Source organism: Pleurodeles waltl, chromosome 4_2 (assembly GCF_031143425.1).
Source record: "Pleurodeles waltl isolate 20211129_DDA chromosome 4_2, aPleWal1.hap1.20221129, whole genome shotgun sequence".
NCBI lineage: Eukaryota > Metazoa > Chordata > Amphibia > Caudata > Salamandridae > Pleurodeles > Pleurodeles waltl.
Window position 1 is genome coordinate 152,539,015 of NC_090443.1, and position 16,618 is coordinate 152,555,632.

A 16,618-nucleotide genomic window follows, 5' to 3' on the forward strand; every position below is an offset into this window, starting at 1 on the left:
CTCTATGCAAGACATTGAATGTTCAACTTGTTTGGCAATAAGTATGACTTCCTCCAAAGTCGGGTCATTCTTTGCCCATAAGGCTTCTCTTACTTTGTCGCATTTGCACTCCAGCATAAATTGATCTCTAATGCGCTCTTCTAGGTTCTCACCAAAATTACAGGATGACGCAAGCTCGAGTAAAGCAGTCACAAAGCCCTCAATGGATTCCTCCTCATTCTGCTTGCATTTTCCAAAATAGAAACGCTGTAAAATAATTGAAACCTTTGATATAAAATGCTTGTCTAATCTAAGCAAAGTAGATTCAAAGTCATTCAGGGAATTGTCGCCTTCAGCGCTCTCCGAAGGTGCTATGGCAGGTAAGGTTTCCAAGCTTTCCTGGCCTTCAGCACCCAGACAGTGTTGTAAAACAGAGTTCTTTCTCTCAGAAGACAAATTACTGCCACAAACATGCATATATGTCAGGAAGACCTTCTTCCAATTATGCCAAGGTATAGGTGGATCTCCAGGAAGAGCAAGAAAAAATGGAGGTGGAGTAATATTCTGCATTTTTTGTGATCAGCAAATTCACAAGAAGTAATTGGAAGATACAGAAAGTCCACAACTTGTAATGCTTCTGTAAGGACCACTGAGGTGCTGAAAATAAGGGTTTAATAGTATTCCAAGCAAAATGGAAAGACACTTTTTAAAATTGAGCTGTAACCCGAATAATAATATAAAATCGTATGCGGTTGCTTTGTTTCAATGAAGCCAGAACTTGTAAAACAAAATTCCAAGTTGCTTTAATAATTAGGAGTAAATCGCTCAATAAAAAAAACGTAGGCGCGTTACTCTGTTTCAGTTAAGCCAGTAATTGTCATGTAATACAGAGCAGGAGGCAGGAAGAATGCGGAAGGCAGCGCCAACTGCTTCCGAGAAAAAGCGTCTGCCACAATGCGCAAGAGTGCATCTCGAATGCGTCTGAAGATACGAGCAGCTTCAGCAACAGTTGCTATGAAGGACGCGAGGGAGAGCACGCTACCAACTAATGAGCACGTGCGTCTCCTAAACACGTCTGTAGGCACAAGCAGCTGTAAAACGGTTGCTAAAGAGACGCGTGCCAAAAATCATAAACAAACAAAGGACGCGTTAGGCAACGGCTTAACGTAGAAAGTAAATTAAAAAAACAGTATTGAGAAAAATAAAAAATGAAGGAACAGTACCTTATTTTAAAAACCTCAGATCACGAAGCAGAGGCGTTGAAGTTTCCAGAGATTAAGAGGTTTCACGGGGATATGAAGCTAAAGTATCCCATCCTTGTCGCCAAAAATGTAGTGTCTCCGGTTAATCCACAGCAGTGAAGAAAGATATAAAAGCAGTAAGATAATTTCTGATGCAAGTTTATTTCCACTTGAATCCTTGAATAAGAAACTTCATCCACCAACTAGATATGCTGCCTCCGCTCACCTCAAGATCCTGCTAGTCTCCCCTTGACATTCCACATTCCGGAGAGACTAAACAGATGGAAGACCCAGTGGAGGGGAGCGGGAACATACCAACAATATTATGGGATTACAATGAGTACAACCATGCCTACAATGTGCTAACAACATTATGCAAATAACAAAAATGTATGTATGTATCACACTACAGACAGGTTCTAATTTAAAATGCCTAATTTACTAAGTATTAGCAAGAGAGTTGGATCTTGTTGGTGACTAAGAAAAGGTGTCGGAGGTCACTAGAGGAATAGGTTAATTTTCGGGCATAATGACTGGCTCCTGGCCCCAGTTGGCCGCAGATTGGTGCAGATGGGCTTACCTTTGGTAAACCTTCAGGTTGTCGGGGAGCGCTTACTGCGCGCATCTGTGCTGCAGCCCACATTTAAAGGGCTTGGAGATGTAACTGACTCCGCCCCCTCCTTCCTGATTGGTTGCCCCCCAACCAATTTAAATCAAGTTTAGCGCGTCCTAAAGTAGCAAGCGAAAAACAGAGACAATGAGATTGGAAACAGTAGGTATTTCAATTTTGTGCAAAGTTGAAAATAGTGCAGATTTTGATCTAAAAAGGCTGCTATTGCCTCTATTACGAGCGTGTCGATGCTGCAGCCAGCATTTAAAGGGCTTGGAGATCTAACTGACTCTTCCCTCTGCTTCCCTATTGGTTCCCGACAACCAGTTGAAATTGGGTTTAGTGTGTTCTAAAGAGGCAAGTGACAAACAGACAACGAGATGTGAAACAACAGGACTTTCAATTTTAAAATAAAGTGCAGATTTTGGACTAAAAAGGTGATAGAGGGAAGAATGGAATGCATCGTTTAGAGACCCACACAGATCTAAGATCCCACAACCCAAAGTGGACATTTCAGTTTAGAGATAGTTTTAAACCTATGTAATTAGTGACAGGCCCAACTTGGGAACAAAGATAGGTGCTGAAGAAGAAAACCGTGCTTTCAGCAGAGAACGGCAGGTCACATGTAGGTCACATAGCACTCTTCAGATTCAGAAAACTGACAGAGCATTTCATGGTTAGTTTAGCTGTGCTGCTGCATGAAAGTAGGTCACCACAATCCTCATCTGCTAGGGAAATGAGGCAATATGCTTCTCACCTTAAAGCCTGCTTTCTTTCTAACGTGATCCAGTTTCTTATACCCCTTGCTTAAACACATACATCGGAAGAAATACCAGGTGCACATCCTGCCTTGGAACATAAACAGATGAGATGTGCACACTTCTGTAGAGATCACGCCTAAAGATCAGATAGCCTGGTCACTCGCTTCCAAACGGCTTGACCCATTTAGCATTTTTAGCAGGATATAGTCATATGCTGTGTGATCACATAAACATGTTTTGCTGTGCTTGGATTCTGAGAACAGAAACCCACAGGCACTTTTGTATGCTTAGATTCTGAGGACAGAAACCCACATGAGTGATGTCCATGTATCTTGTAAGGAAAGACCAAAAGGGCAATATGTCGTATGACATTGTATTTGTGAGTTGTGAGTTGTGGTTTCTCTGCATAAATATTGGCTGCCTGTGTGCAGTACTTCGGACATCAGATTGCACCTCTACCGAGGTGTCTGATTTCCTCTGCAATAACTGAGTGAACCTATATTACTTTGTCAAATGTGTATTGTTTTTTCTTTAGCGGATTTCCCTCCATCAAAGGCTGGTACTGCCTCTATTATGAGTGCGTCCGCGCTGCAACCAGCATTCAACTGACTCTAACTGACTCCGCCCCCTGCTTCCCATTTGTTTCCCCCCAACCAGTTGAAACGGATTTAGTGGCAAGTGACAACACAGACGACAAGATCTGAAACAACAGGTATTTAAATTTTGTGTAAAGTTTAAAATAAAGCGCAGATGTTGGGATAAAAAGACTGATGCTATTCCGAGTGTGCCAGCACTGCAGTCAGCATTTAAAGTGCTTGGAACTCTAACTGACTCCAGCTCCTGCTTCCCGATTGGTTCCCTCAACCAAATGAAATCAGGTTTAGCGCGTCTAGTGACAAACACAGACAAGATCTGAAACAGCAGGCATTTCAAATTTGTGCAAAGCAGGTGGGCTGACTGATAGTGTGGCATTTCACACAGAAGCAGGGCCCCATGTTTTCAAACTAAGCACAGGGCCCTGGGCAGCTGCCCACATTGCCCATGCTTAGCACCGGCCCTGCCCTTACTCTTCCCTTCTCTCACTGATTCTGCCTGTCGCTTACACTGCTCCTCTTCCCCTTTTTGTTTCCTCAAGCCTCTTGCTGTCTTCACATTTCTGTTTCTTTGTTGCCATTCTGCCCTAATTACGTTCATCTGTCACCTCTCTGCTGTACTTTTACTCTGTCCTCTCTCCCTCACTTCTTATCTTAGTTCTTTCCTTTTTCGTACCCCCTTTATATGCGCTGCACCTCCATTCTCTGTCCGTCACCCTCTTCCTAGGTTGAATAGGGTTGCCACCTGGCCTGTTTTCTACCAGCACCACCAGTATGTTAAAGTCTTGGTCAGAAAAAAGAGAAGCAGAATTTCCTAAAGCTAGTATTTTTAACCCCTACTGTACATAATTCAAACAGCAGGTATTAATAGAAAGTACATTAAAATGTGTTCTAGCAAAGCGTTAATGATACATGATTAATAGTTAAAGTAAAGAAAGGCAGTAAAGTCATGTTAAAGTTCTATTTAGTGTAACATCTGAGCCTTTGCAGACTCTTAAAAAACAACAAAGTAGTTTTCTCTTGGAAAGCTAGCAACCTTAAGGTGAGCAATGTTCATTGTGATGCAACGTGTTTTTCTCTTTTATTGTGAGCCCTGCAGGATACCCTTCTTTTCATTCATACAGGGGCAGGGCTCACTTCACACCTAAGGGCGCTTCAAATATTCATCTAATTACTGTTCTCATGCAGATGCAGCAATTAGATTACTGAAGCCCTTTCGGTCCATGGCTGCAAGGCCCAGGTAAGGGGGCCCCTCTCGCTGCTTCACAACACTGCACCAGTATCATAACCGACTTTTAACCGCTTCACTGCCAGGTCTTTTCCCCCTCAGGTGCCAGGCCTTTTTTTTGGCTATTTGGGGCAGTTCGCGCCTAGGCCCTCAAAACATTTTGTCCACATAAGCTACTCATGCCAAATTTGTGTCCTTTTTTTGCAACACCCTAGGGATTCTAAATGTACTCAGAGTTTGTCAGTTACCTTGAAGGTCACCAAGAAATTAGCCAAAATCCAGCAACATTTTTATTTTTTTCAAAAAATGGGGAAAAGGGCTGCAGAACAAGGTTTGTGGTTTATTCCCTTAAAGTGTCATCAACAAAGGGTTTGCGGTGCTAAAATCACCATCTTCCCAGCTTTCAGAACCAGGCAGACTTGAATCATAAAACCACAGTTTTCAACACAATTTTGGCATTTTACTGGGACATACCCCATGTTTACTATTTTTGTGCTGTTTAGCCTCCTTCCAGTTAGTGACAGAAATGGTGTGAAACCAATGCTGGATCCCAGAAAGCTAACCATTTTTGAAAAGTAAACAAGTTTCTGAATTCACCAAGGGGTAATTTGTGTAGATCCTACAAGGTTTTCCTACCGAAAATAACAGCTAAAATGATAATTACATTTGGAAGGGAAAAATGTAGAGAAAGACAAGGGGCAATAACACTTGTTCTTATATTCTGTGTTCCCCCAAGTCTCCCGATAAAAATGATACCTCACTTGTGTGGGTAGGCCTAGTGCCTGTGACAGGAAATGCAAGATGGACACATCACATTTTTACATTGTAATCTGAGGTGTTTTTTGCAAAGTGCCTAGCTGTGGATTTTGCCCTCTAGCTCAGCCGGCACCTGGGGAAACCTACCAAACTTGTGCACTTTTTAAAACTAGACACCTAGGGGAATCCAAAATGGGGTTGACTTATGGTGCTCTCGCTAGGTTCTGTTACCCAGAATCCTGTGCAAACTTCATAATGTGGCCAAAAAACACTTTTTCCTCACATTTCGGTGGCAGAAAGTTCTGGAGTCTGAGAGGAGCCACAAATTTCCTTCCACCCAGCGCTCCCTCAAGTCTCCCAATACAAATGGTACCTCACTTATGTGGGTAGGCCTAGTGCCCGTGACAGGAAGTGCCCCAAAACACAACGTGGACACATCACAAATCTTTACATTGAAATCTGACATGTTGATTGCAAAGAGCCTAGCTGTGGATTTTGGCCTCTTGCTCAGCCAGTACCTAGGGAAACCTACCAAACCTGTGCATTTTTTAAAACTAGACACCTAGGGGAATTCAGGATGGGGTGAATTGAGGGGCTCTTACCAGGTTCTGTTACCCAGAATCCTTTGCAAACCTCAAAATTTGGCCAAAAAAACACTTTTTCCTCAAGTTTCGGTGACAGATAGTGCTGGAATCTGAGAGAAGCCACAAATTTCCTTCCACCCAGCCTTCACCCAAGTCTCCCAATAAAAATGGTACCTCACTTGTGTGGGTAGACCTAATGCCCGCGACAGGAAATGCCCCAAAACGCTATGTGGACACATCAAAATGATCAAATACAAAACTACCTGTTTTTGCTGGGGGCACCTGCATTTTTGGTCCTGGGCTCAGTAGCCATATAGGGAAACATACCAAACCCAAACATTTCTGAAAACTAGACACCTGAGGGAGTCCAGGGAGGTGTGACTTGCGTGGATCCCCCAGTGTTTCCTTACCCAGAATCCTCGGCAAACCTCAAATTTAGCTAAAAAAAATCAAATATTTCCCACATTTCTGTGTGGGATCACCGCAGTGGGACGAATTTCCTACCACCCAACATTCCCCTCAGCCTCCCGGTAAAAATTATACCTCACTTTTGTAGGTGGGCCAAGTGCCTGTGACAGCAAAGACCCAAAAACATGTCGAAATTGAGTGGGAACCAAAGCTGGTCCAAAAGGGCAGTTTGGAAAAAAAAAAATTTAGGCTGACAAGTGGGGCAGAATTTTTATCGGTATAGAACAGACAATGCTGGGTGGTAGGAATTTGGTGAATTCCTGCAGATTCCGGAAAGTGCCATCTCAAAAATGTTGGAAAAATGTGTGATTTCCAGCAAAGTTGGAGGTTTGCAGGGCATTGTGGGTAAGAAAATGATGCGGGGTGCAGGTGAAGCACACCACCCTGGACGCACCCAGATGTTTAGTTTTCAGATGTGTCTAGGTCTTGAGGATTTTTCAAGATGGCAGCATCACAAAGTCCAAAAAGTGCAGCCCTCACCATTCCAAGTGGGACGATTTTGAGAGTTAGACAAGATCTCATGGCCCAAATGTAAAAACAAAACCCAAAATAATCAAATGTCCTCTTGCTTGCCATGGGATAAGATGTTTCAGTGTGTGGGGAAGAGCTGAAAAACTGTTACCCTAGTTGGTTGGGGCTGGGGCATAACCATGCCTATACTGGTTGGGAGCCACCACCCCATTTTCTTTTATTCCCTGGCATCTAGTAGGCTTTCTGCTCCTCCCCCCCCCGGGGAGTGGATCGGGGGTAATTGCCCCATCTACGCGGTGGGCAGAACAACTTTGGCCCCATTTATTTGGGGTGGGGGAATGGCCATACCCCCACCCTCTTTTTTTGAAAAAAAAATCTTCCCTGGTCTCTGGTGGGCTTTCTGCCCTCCTTGGGGGCATATGGGCATTCCAAAAATAGGCCGATCTGCCTGTATGTTCAACAATAATGTGCCCCCATGGGAAGTGACCCTTGCCCAAGGGGCTGCCCCCCCAAACAAAACACACACACATACACACACAAACCAATCTCTGGTGCCTAAGTGGTTTCTGCCCTCACCGGGGCAGATCTGCCTAATTGAAATAGGTCGATCTGCCCCCAAGGGGGGCAGAAATGGCCTAAAATAAACTTGCGTCCCAGGGGAGCGAGCCTTGCCTAAAGGTCTGCTCCCCTTGCGTGAAATTGATGCAAAAAAATCCCTGGTGCCTAGTGTTTTCTGCCCCTCTTGGGGGGAGATTGGCCTAATAAAAATAGGCAGATCTATAGTGTAATGAACACTAAGGGCCTGATTTACAGTTTTGCAGGTGGCGTTTCTTGATCACAAACATGATGGATCTCCCATTATATCCTATGGAGATCGTAACACAGCAGATGGGATATTTGTCACATTTGTGACAGAGTAATCCATCCGCCAAACTATAAATCAGGCACTAAGTTTTCTTATTCCCATTTAATAGCAAAAAAAATGTACAAAACAATCAAATATGAAGTTTATGCACATGTGAATCTTTCCAGCAAGCCCTTGTTCTAGGGTTCTCAGCCGCATCCTACCATGGAGCAATACTCAACATTCACATATTTGTTTCGTTACATAAGGCTGACAGATCATTAGATAGCTATTGACCACATGTCTCTTAATCTTTAATATGCCTTAGCTTAACTGAATACTTAGATGCCTAGTTTCAGGTGAGACATGGTACTAGAGAGTAAACAAACTCAAACGTATGCCACAGCTTGTTATGAAACAATCAAGCAATGATTTGAAAATAGTTGTTAAAAAGAAATAGCTTCTAGATGAAACGACCCATGGTTAATGAAAGGATGGTGGGGTTAGGGTAGAGACGTTAAGTGCTGGTGGTGAACATGGTGAGGATGTTGGTGGCGGTGGTGGTAAGACTAGTGAGGCTGGTGTTGTTGGGGACGGTTATAGAATGGTGGTAGTGGTGAGGATAATGAGGGTGAAGGTGGTGGTGGGGAGTGATGGTAGGGTGGTGGTGGTTAGAAGGATGCTAGTGAGGGACATGGTGGTGAGGGTAGTAGTGGTGAAGGTAGTTATATTGAGGGTGGTAGTGGTAGTTAGGATAGTGGTGATGTGGGGTAGTGAGGATCATGGTGGTTAGGGCCTGGTGGTGGTTAGAGTTGAGTGGTGAATAAGATAGATGGTGGATAGGGTAGGATGGTGGTTAGAGTGTTTGTGGTCAGAGTAGTGGTGGTGGTCGGGGTGGTGGTGGGTAGGGTGATTTCAGGGTGGTGATGGTAGGGTAGTGTTAGGGGTAGGTGGTGGTGGTAGACTGGTTAGGTTGTTGCTATTTAAGGTGGTGATATGGTGATGGGGAGGTAGTGGTGGTTGTGAGAGTAGGAACAGTGTGGTGAGAGTGCTGGTGGTGGTTAGGGTACCTGTGGTTATGGTGGGGTGGTGGTGGTGAGGGTGGTGGTTAGGGTGCTTGTGGTTAGGGTGATGATTAGAGTGGTGGTTTGGGTGGCAGTGGCTAGAGCTGGGTGGTGGATCCTTTTACACTGGTGGTTAGGGTGTGATAGTGGTGATTAGGGTGTTTGTAATTAAGATGGTGGTTTTGATGGTGATGGTTAGGGTGGTGGTTGTGGGTAGGGTGCGATTGTGGTGGTTAGGGTAGTGTTGTATATAGGGTGGAGTAGGCTGGTTAGGATGATGGTTAAGGTGATGGCTATGGTGGTTGTTAGGGAGTTTGTGGTTAGAGTCAGTGGTGGTGGTTAGGCTGGTGGTTAGGGTGTGGTGGTGGTGAAGGTGGCGGTGATTAGTGTGGTTAGCTTGGTGGTTAGGCTGGTTGCAGTCTTGGTCGGGTAGTGGCTGGCGGATGTATCACAATGCCAAGAAAAACTCAAAGACTTCTGGGAAGTGATACCAGAAAAGTCTCGTCCCGAGGACATCTGGTGTCCATTCAGCGTGTACTTGGCATCACAAACGACCCAGGAGCATGACTGAAAGAAGGCCTCTGCCTGGATCAACTAGGCAATAGGCAGGGAGATGCTACCACAATTTACAGAACTACCGCACTATTGGCTGTGCTGGGACATACTTGATTATCAGAGAGGTCCAAATTGAGCATGATATTGATTGTCTGGTGTAGTTAATGTACACTGAACCTGTTGCATTAATAAAATAATTGTTTTAAAAAATGAGAGAAACCATAGCGTGGCATATTTTAGATTACTGTGTTGCACCATGTTCTAAAACCGATGAGAGGAAGAGTCAGACAAAAAATGTTAATAAAGAAAAAACATGCTTGATGAACGAAGTGAATAATTTAGAACCTAAAGGGATGAATGGATTTATGATTATCCATTTTAAAAATGAAAGATGGGACCAGTAACACTTCTTAAAATTAAAGACCATGTGAGCACCACCATTGCACTTACTGGAAATCTCAATGATAGGATGACATAACTAAATGAAGGAACTGACTCAAAAAAGGCACTGCTAAGCCTATTTTGATGAAATATCTATTATATACAAGAAAATATTACCATTATTTTCATGGTCTTTTTTTAACATATAAAGAATGAGTTTAGAAATGTAACAAGGATTATAAACAGAACTCATAGCATAACTACTATGTAATTGGATAAATAATACTACAATACAAGAAGGAGTTGTTTATGGGAACTATTTATTGGATTTGAAAACTCCAGGTATATGGTATGAGGACTTTTTTGAGGCATCCTATGGCATCTAGTGGCAACAGTGGTGTAACAAAGGCCCCCACAACCTCCATGGTGCGAGGGGAGCCTGAGCTCCAGGGACCCCCCTCAGCAAAGTACCCAGGCCTAAGATTTCCTAAGTAAATCCTGAGGGGGGCTCTTCATGTACATTGCAGGGGGAATCCCTCTGGGTTTGTTACCCCACTGAGTGGCAACTGGACCTCATCCACAGCAACAGAGCTCAATTACCAGTGGAGTTTCAAAGACTGTACAATAGTTACTACAAACTGAAAAGCAACCATACCTGTTCAACACCTTTGTCCCAAGTTAGTGATGGTAGAGCAGTCAAAGGCTCAGGGATGTGATAGGGGATGGAAACTCAGAACTCAGAAAAGCAAATAATAACACTCAATAAATCATTATGCAGTGAATGCTTTTACTTATAAGAAAGTAAAACTACTTAATTGTTCAAATAAAACACAACAGGTCAGTAAGCCCAAACTATACGCAGTTTTAAATGAAAAATAGCAAGAAGCACAGCAAATAATCCAAGATAATTGTAATTTCAACAGACCAGACCTGTCACCCAAAATGACCAATTTGAGCATTTAATGCTAACTTGCATACAAATCTAAACATTTTGTATACGTTTCCCTAAATACACGTCTATGGTACATAAACATGTGTCAGAAACGTGTTACTTTCTGCAAAACCTATTTAAGAGAGGTGGCAGGATATTGATACAGAGAAAATGTGAGACGTCTTTGAAATTAAGATACAATACATAAGCATACTGCGGACTTCTCTAATGTCCTAAAATCACGTTTCTGGTTGGCAATATCGAATTCGAGGCTACGCTTTACTGTGAAATACAGGAAATGTGTAAATGTACAACCACAAATAAATTGTTATGCAACTTAGCAAGCATTTTCATCCCTCTACAACCCTTTTTGTTTGCTGGAAGGCAAAATGTATTTACAATAATCAGTTGCAAATAATCTCAAAACGTCTGTGTTCACATATTCGTTATTAGTACCCCCATCATCCTGAAAAGCCTAAAGGCTAACTATAGTTTATGGCAAAATAGCAGCCAGCGAAGCAAAAGATCAGAGGACAATTGTAATTTCAAATGACCAGGCCTCTCACTAGAAAGTAGTCATTTTTCTCAATATTAATAAATATAACATGACAGAAACTTGTTATTCTCAGTGAAGACTTTTCAACTTTGCAAGGAAGGACGGCTTTGATGGAGAGAGGTTATCTATATATACATTTCTTGCTCTATTGTTTTCACAAAATATTGCTTCCCTTGCCAAGTTTGAAAACCAGGTTGTGCTACTTCAAACATGTGAAATGTACATCATAGAGTATTATAGCTTCTATGCCTGTTATAGTAATGACAGTTTTGCAATTAATACAATACCCTGGCAAGCTTCAAGCAAATAGAAGGCAATATTCATATCTGATTAATAGTTAATACATCGGTGATTATGTATATGGTTCATACGTGTGTATGAACAGATTAAAACATGTTTGATGTATGTTTTCACAGTACAAAGCAAAATATAGGCAGTGCCTTTATTTGCACAAGTGCTTAGGATGATGATGCACATCATTAGTTGTATTAAAAAATATAGAACAAACACAATTAAAATGATTGTAATTATTATTTCAAATAGTTTCATTCCTTAATGCCCAAATAATGCCCAAGATTAAAATTGAGCCCGTTTTGTAAAATGTTTAGGGCCATATGCATCAAGCGTTTTAGCATTTGCAAACAGTGCGAATGTCCGTTTCACGATGTATGAAAAGCATTCACAGTGGGAAAATAAGAAATCGCAAAAAATTGTGAATTTTTGCGAATGAGAGACGAATGTGCGTCGCAAGCAGCGTATCGCAAATAGCGACATGATTTACCGAATCGCTGTTAGCGAAACGCTAATTGCGATACAGAATAGTGAATCGCAGATAGCGATTTCCTAAATCGTGCCACTATTTGCGAGATGCAGATTGCGACACGCAAAAATGGATTCGCAATGCGATGTAGCAAAAAAATCGCAATTTGCGATTATTCGCAGAATGGACGTTTGCACATGCAATTTCCCACGAACTGAAACCAGGTGGTAACCAGGAGCAACCTATATAAAGAGGTCCAGAATGCCTCAGCTCCTCTTCCACAATGGCTGCACTCTTTGTCATGGCGAGGAGAATGAGGATTTTGGCAGGTTTGAGGAGAGAAAGGAGGAGACAGGAGTGCATTTTCAGAGTGCGCATAACCCTTTTTGACCAGACTGAGGACGAAATTTATGATAAGTACAGGTTAAGCTCTGCCATGATACTTGACCTGATAGCTGAGCTACAGCCCATGCTGCAGCGCACAACACACAGGACCAATAGCATACCCACCCATGTGCAGGTATTATGCTCCCTGCACCTACTAACCTCATGGAGCTATCAAGGGGTCATAGCAGCAGCTGGAGGGGTCTCACAGAGTGCCCTCTCTAGATTTTTCAACGCATTCCTCAATGCCATGCTGAGCAGAATACAACTGTACATCTGATTCCCCAACACCCCACAGGCATTACAACAAACCAAAGTAAATTTTTACCAGATAGCACAGTTCCCATATGTGCTAGGTGCCATTGATGGGACACATGTAGCAATCTGTCCACCATCGGCCACCGAGTATGTGTATCGCAACCGTAAAAACCATCATTCTGTGAACATACAGGTGATATGTAATGCCTCCTACATCATTACCGATCTCGTGGCCAGATACCCAGGAAGCACACATGACTCCTACATCTTTCGCCACAGCGGGATACACACAAGACTGTTAGCTGGGGAGTTTGGGGAAGGATATCTACTAGGTAATTTGATAGTTCACAATAATGCATTGATGTAAGCATGACGTCAGACAGCAAATATACTCATTGTACTCTCTGTGCATTCAGGAGACAGTGCCTATGCAGTGCACACCTATATGCTAACGCCCTACCTGAGCCCTGCCACCCCAGCAGAGAGGAGGTACAATGCTGCACATAGGGATACCTGCAATGTGGTGGAGTGCACTTTTGGGCTGCTGAAGAGCCATTTCAGGTGCATCCCTAGGAGTGGAGGTGCACTACAGTACAGCCCAGAGACAACATGCAAAATTGTGGCCACATGTGCTATCGTGCACAACATAGCAACCACCAGGGGCATACCAGTGGAACTCACGGAGCCAGACTCAGATGAGGATGATGATCCCTTACTACCCCTTCTACCAGCAGACAGGACCAGTGCAGCAGAAGGCAGGCAAAGACGTGCTGACATCACGTGCAACCATTTTTGATGTAAGTAATGACATATCCACTTCAATATTATGTTTTTCAGTAGTTAGCATCTTTATTACCTTGACTTCAGGTAAGCATTGTGTCAGTAGGAGGTAGCTATTCACAATGGGCAGACATGATCTATTAACAGTGTCACACTATTAGCATCATAGCATGACTTTATTACACATGTTGAAGTGGTCCCCTGTAGCCGTCAACATCACTTCTTCCGCCCTCGCTGACACCTCTAGTAGCAGGTTCACCTGCAGTACTGTGTCTAGCACTGCAACGCCTCGGATCAATCACAGGGACTGTCACACTGCTGAGGCTAGAGGACTCCTCACTGTCACCAACACCCAGTTTGTTGGTTGTGGCACTGCATGCTGTTTGCATGGCATCCACTACGTTGGTAATTTGCATCAGTCCCTGTGCAATGTCTCTACTGCAATGTGCCAGCTCCACCTGTGTGGCAACGGCACGCCATGATATCTGGGCTGTTGAACTTGCAAGCCGATTGACTGATCTACAGAAGCTGTCAAACTTAGCCAAATATTGGTGATGGCGCCTGCGCTGGCTGACGCGCTCCTGCTGTATCTCTGTGCATAGTTTCCCAATGGCCTGTGTCAACTCCTTGGTGTTCTCAGCAACTCTTTGCTGTCACTCAATCAGGGTCTCCAAGTGCTTGTTTTGTAACCCCAAATTGCTATTGTGAGATACAAACTGTCTGTGCAATTACTTCAAATGTTTTCATTGCAGGCGCTGTACCTTCAGCATGGAAGCTTCCAGGCTGCCAAAGATTGATGGGCCCACTCCTTCTTCTGTGCCCTGTCTGCCTGCATCGTGGCGCCTCCTGAGGAGAGTTGACTGGCGCTGGCGCTGGTGCAGGGACTGCTGTGTTCCTGTGGGATTCAGCTCTGGTGGTGGTGTGGGTTCATTTTCTGGCATCTCATCTGAGTGCAGGTTGTACTCTGGCAGTGGTAACACCCTTGCCCTGCGTCTAGTTGGAACAATACTGTAGGACTCACTTGTATTTGAGTCTGACTGTGGCTGTGTTTCTGCTTCCCCCACTTTTTCTGATCCTGCAGCAGCTGGGACCGAGTCATCTGCAAGGAATTATCCGTGCAGCATGTCAGTTCTAGCATTTGTCACAGATTTACAAAGTGTTTCTTTATATGTACAATTAAATTGTATCACCCTGAGTCATTTGTGGTGTTTCTCTATGTGGCTGCCCACTATCTTGCTATTTATGTTGTGTATTCACCCTAGGGTTGTGTACTACGACTCCCACAAGGCACTGTTGTGTTGTATGTAAGATGTGACATGGACTACTTTTCATTGTACATCAAGCTATGTTCTATATCCTAAGGGGCATGTGTACATGCACATGTGGGGATACACATAATCACTGGCCTTAACTTTGCTGGTGCTGGGTGTCCCTGAAGTGTCAATGTCAGTTACACCACTGACAGCTTCTGGCAGCAATGTGGACTCCACCAGGTCTTCCATAGGGGTGGATGGTCCGCCTCCGGTGCCCGTTGCCTCCCTAAGCCTGCTGGCCACCCTCTCCTTGGCACGGGACCGCAAGTCAAACCATCGCTTACATATCTCCTCCACAAAGCGCTGCGCAACACCCACTGCGCATATTTTTGTCTGTATGTCAGACCAGAGTTTCCGCTTCTCACTCTTGGGTACTTGGAGTGAGGCCTTGCCAAAGAGCCTCTCATGGTTCCAAACAACCTCCTCAATGAGCACCTCCAATTCTTTCTCACTGAATTTCAGCTTCCTCTTCCTGTCTCCCTTTTCCTTCCCATTGCCAGCATTGGCCATGTCACAGTTTGATCCTGGCTTCCTCACAATGCTGACTCCCTGGTGCTTGGCTGTGTCTCTCTGACTGTTCCTTTGGGTGTGGCTCCTGGAAACAGCATGGGCTGACTCACTTCCTGGTTGTGATGTCATCAGGCTGTTCCGGTTTGCTGTTTTTCGCTATTTGCGAATTTCAAACACCGAATTGCAAACTTTTGTGATTCGGTATTTGCATCTCGCAAATAGCGTTTGCGAATTTTAAGAAATCGCTATTTGCGATTTTCCAAATTGATAAATCACGTTTTGCATTTCTAAAATTGCGATTTCTTAAAAATCGCAATTTGGAAATCGCAAACTGAAATCTTGATACATCTAGCCCTTAATTTCTTAGCAGCAACAAAATATGTTTTTTCATACTTGAGAATGGCCACATCAGTTAAATCCATGTGTGGAATGGATAAGGCACTCCTGCATAAACACAAATAATTTGGGAGGTCTTACAAATATTTATCTGCTTGAAGGAGGAGAAGTTATGAGGAGTTGGGAGGAGGCGCAAAGAAAGTTGGAGCTCCATGCGGAGCCTGAAGAGCATGCAGGGGTTGTGCTGGAGTGTTGCCAGTTGTCCTTACAACTGAGATCCCGAGGCACTCCCCCGTGGCATTCAGCATTCCTATGGGTCACCTTCCCAGAGGATTCTTGTCTCCATATGGAGCTGTGGTGCTCTAGTGGGGATAGAGGCCATGCTTACATAGTGGCCACAAGGCTGCAAAGGCAGTGAGTTGGCGAGGTGGAATTGCATACTAATGACATGTTGCAGGAAGAGGCCCAAAAGCACATCAGTGTTAGGAGGCCCTGTGGTTTGGCATGTCTGGCGTGGGCATATCTGAATGCTGATGAAGGGCTGAGAGGGCTGGGAGTCCCGGATGCGGCCAGCCTAGGAGCCAGTGCGGCTTGTGTGAGCACGTCGGTCCTTATTTGGTCTTTTAAGGTGTAGTTCACAAGAGAACGCGTAAGAGGTTCGATGGACATTTTGGCTACGCTTAGGGCAATTCCACCATAAATCCCAATTACCCCACAATATTTCAACAACATTGATAAACAACTTTCAAATACCTTTGGATTCAGAAATCTTCACACACCATGGCCCATTTGGCCATAAATAACCACACCTTTATGTAAAAGTTAGAATGTTTATTTCCCTATATCGGCAATTGCTAATATCATGTAAATTAGTCTCAAAACCAAATGGTATACATATAAGAATAACACTGGTTGACCGAATCTTCTAAAGAATCTCAATGTAACTAATGTATCAATCACTAAACATTCAAGAGTTACAGTACAAATTGACAAAATAACTGCGCAATAGAAATAGCATACATCTAGATTCAGCAACTGAGCAACATCAGTTATTTGTTAATAGTAACCTGTTAACACAGCAGGGTTTCCCTTACTAACCTTCTGATTAGAATAGCATGTTTGGACTTCATGCAAAACAATTTAGTCAACATAAAGTTGGAAAACATCTAACTATGGCTCTATCAAAATAGCGGTTGGTACCTAGAAACAAAAGACAAACTTACAACAAAAACGATAGCATTTTGTTATATCTCTC

At 43.5% G+C, this 16,618-nt stretch overlaps 1 long non-coding RNA gene across 1 annotated transcript in view; it reads left to right on the forward strand.

Annotated features, from left to right (window-relative positions):
- The window catches only part of LOC138294104 (uncharacterized), a 132,808-nt gene that overhangs the window by 64,203 nt on the left and 51,987 nt on the right, over positions 1-16,618 (forward strand). Inside the window, exon 2 of the long non-coding RNA XR_011203187.1 lies at positions 3,127-3,303. This is a non-coding gene — a long non-coding RNA (uncharacterized lncRNA). The remainder of the gene's footprint in view (positions 1-3,126; positions 3,304-16,618) is intronic.